This window comes from Anomaloglossus baeobatrachus, chromosome 1, assembly GCF_048569485.1.
Source record: "Anomaloglossus baeobatrachus isolate aAnoBae1 chromosome 1, aAnoBae1.hap1, whole genome shotgun sequence".
Taxonomy (NCBI): Eukaryota; Metazoa; Chordata; class Amphibia; order Anura; family Aromobatidae; genus Anomaloglossus; species Anomaloglossus baeobatrachus.
Window position 1 is genome coordinate 695,900,971 of NC_134353.1, and position 3,521 is coordinate 695,904,491.

Below are 3,521 nucleotides of genomic sequence, written 5' to 3' on the forward strand. Positions count from 1 at the left end.
TTGCATATGTATTTCTTTGGGATTTTTTGGCATATAGTTAACTGAGCATAAATTAAAAGTTTCAACCAATAACATGGATGGCATGTAAGAGAATAATGGGAGGCAAAGAAACAACTTTGTTCTCAGGCATTCTCAGGGTTCTCAGACATTTGACATGTCATAATCTTGTATTTCTGGAAATACACTTGGCAGAATTTTTTAGTGTTGCACAATGAACTTTCATTTCAATGAACTTTGCATAAATGAATACAAATAAATATAGGAAACTTTGTAATATATCTTATTTGAGAGAACAGCTGTATGTTGAGCCGTGAGAAACAAAGCAGTATCAGACGGATCCTTTTTCAGCCTAATCTTACAATAGAGCTGGATTTACAGCTACACTGCTCATTTCTGCTATATAATGCCTTCCATGCTGCTCCTGAGGAATGTGCTACATAGAAGAGCAGGAAGCCCTTATATCTGTGCACTGCGCATGAAATACTTCAAAGCAGTTAGTTTCCACCAAATAGCTGAGGGACAACTGAAAATAATAGACAGCCTGCAGAATGTAATTCCTAAAGTACATACACTTAACAGGTTATTCTGAAAAGTAACCTGAAGCTACAGGAATGTTTTCAAATAAATATACAATTTATTTTTTTTCTGCATTGTGTAAATGGAATTATGTAAATGCCCCATTCAGTTAAATTGCCCTGCACCTTTATGGAGAACGGGATGTGCATGTAAACTTTTAAATGGGTTGATTTCTTTTTAGAAAACTTTTGGGTGTAAGCTTCAGTAGTTATAAAAAAAGCAGCTATTACTTACCCTCCCATGTCCAGCACTGACTCTCCGCTGCTGCCCCAGTCGCTATTGTATGTCTACAGCACTGATAACACGCCAACAGCGCTGCAGCCAATTGGTGAGCTCAACAGCGCTGCAGCCAAGTGGTGAGCTCAGCGACTCGTGCCGTCTACATGTGCAGAGATGCTGAGCTCTGTGACAATTAGCAGCATTATTGATGTTTTGGTCGCTCTACAGCTAAACAGATACTGAGACAATACCAGAAACTCAGCACAGGCCCCATGGAGGGTTTTGTTTGAGGCTTTTATTATTATTATTATTATTATTATTTATTTCTTTGTCGCTCCATTGGGAGACCCAGACAATTGGGTGTATAGCTTCTGCCTCCGGAGGCCACACAAAGTATTACACTTTAAAAAGTGTAACCCCTCCCCTCTGCCTATACACCCTCCCGTGCATCACGGGCTCCTCAGTTTTATGCTTTGTGTGGAAGGAGGCACACATCCACTCATGAATTCTCAGATTAGTTATATCGGTTGGAAGAAAAGTGGGCCCCCACGGGGCCCCCGGCATGTTCCCTTCTCACCCCACTAAGTCGGCGGTGCTGTTAAGGTTGAGGTACCCATTGCGGGTACAAAGGCCGGAGCCTCATGCCGTCTCCTTCACCATCCCTTAGCGGCTCTGGGAGAAGTGGGATCCTGAGCGGTCATCCATCCACTGGGACCGTGCTCCCTCCGCAGCCCCTGTGGGAATCTGTCGGACAGGAGTTTATTTATCCTCAGGGACCGGGCCCTGCATCACTAAGGTACTCTGTATCCCCATGGGGGATGTGCATGGAGCGCCTTCATCCCGGACGCTGCAGCAGCTGCTTATTTGTGACGGCCGGCGGACTTCCGCGCCGACCGCACCTGTTTGTCGGCCGCGGTCTTAAATTTAGTCCCCGGCTTCAATTGCGGCCTAGTAGCAAAACTCCCGCCCCCGGGCCTGTCTATCAGGGGTAAGGGCGGGACGGCCGGCCTGACATCGGATGTGAGGGCCGGAGCATCCTGTATGTTTCCTCCCCCCTCACTGATCACTGTGGGGACTCCAGATTCCCGCACTTTTTCTAACGCCGCCCACAGCTCCACTCCTCCCCTGAGAGCTCCGGCAGCCATTTCTTTGGCATTCTGCCTGTGGAGGATTTCCTGGAAAGAGCTCTGCAACGCTGGGAGACCTAAGGCAGGGAATCTGGAGGACACACACTCCGCTTTTTAGCGGTCGGTAAGCCACACCGGTCACCCGGTGCTGGTCCCCTTAGGGTGCCGGAATAGATACTATATATATATTTATATATTTCTGTTCGGTCGGGCTGTATACCCTTCCCATATACCCTCAGTGATCACTCTCCTAGGAGACAACAGCATGTCGTCCACAAGGAGCAAGGGTGCCAAGGCACAGGGTTATTTTGCGACCTGTACCTCTTGTGCGGCTAAGTTACCTGCGGGTTCCACCTACCCTCACTGTGAGCAATGCTCAACCCCTGTTTTGCTTCCTCAACCCGAGCCTCGGTCACTAGTGGGCCCCTCGGCTCAGGTAGAACCCATTGCTCCCCCTGTCCAGGCGGCAGGGACAGAGTTTGCAGTTTTTGCTGAAAAACTCTCTGAGTCACTCTCACAATCCATGGCTCAGTCTATGGACAAATGGTCTGCCAAGCTGCTTGAAGCTTTGCAGTCCAGACCGGTCCTTACACAGGCCCCTGGCCCTGTTGGATCTTCACCTCCAGGCCCCTCTCAGTCCGCGCCGCAGCACGTTCCCAGGGGGGGCCCTAGGTCTCACGTGGAGGACTCCGGCCCGGACCACAGTCCCAGACCAGCTAAGCGGGCCCGCTGGGAATCTTCTCCGACTTCCTCACGCTGCTCGGGTTCCCAGCGTGAGGACTCTCTGGAGGACGAGGCGGACGTCGCAGCTCAGGGCTCTGACACTGACGTTGCTCTCAATCTTGATACACCTGAAGGGGACGCCATAGTAAATGACCTTATCTCGTCCATCAACCAGGTGTTAGATATCTCTCCCCCGCCGCCACCGGTAGAGGAGTCGACTTCTCAGCAGGAGAAACACCAGTTTCGGTTCCCTAAACGTACACGGAGTGCGTTTTTCGATCACTCTAACTTCAGAGATGCTGTCCAGAAGCCCAGAGCGGTTCCGGACAAGCGCTTTACTAAGCGCCTTACTGACACACGTTACCCCTTCCCCTCTGACGTGGTTAAGGGTTGGGCTCAATGTCCAAAGGTGGATCCCCCAGTCTCTAGATTGGCGGCTAGATCTGTGGTATCGGTTGCAGATGGATCATCGCTAAAGGATGCCACTGACAGGCAGATAGCGCTCCTGGTAAAATCCATCTATGAAGCCACGGGCGCGTCTTTTGCCCCGGCCTTTGCAGCCGTGTGGGCACTACAAGCTATCTCAGCTTGTCTGGCTGAGATTAATGCGGTCACACGTAATTCTGCTCCGCAGGTTGCGTCTTTGACTTCTCAGGCGTCAGCTTTTTCTTCCTACGCCATGAACGCAGTTTTAGACTCTGCTAGCTGTACAGCGGTGGCATCCGCTAACTCTGTGGCAGTCCACAGGGCCATGTGGCTGCGCGAATGGAAGGCAGACTCGGCTTCCAAGAGGTTCTTAACCGGTTTGCCGTTTGCTGGCGACCGCTTGTTTGGTGAACGATTGGATGAGATTATTAAGGAATCCAAGGGAAAGGA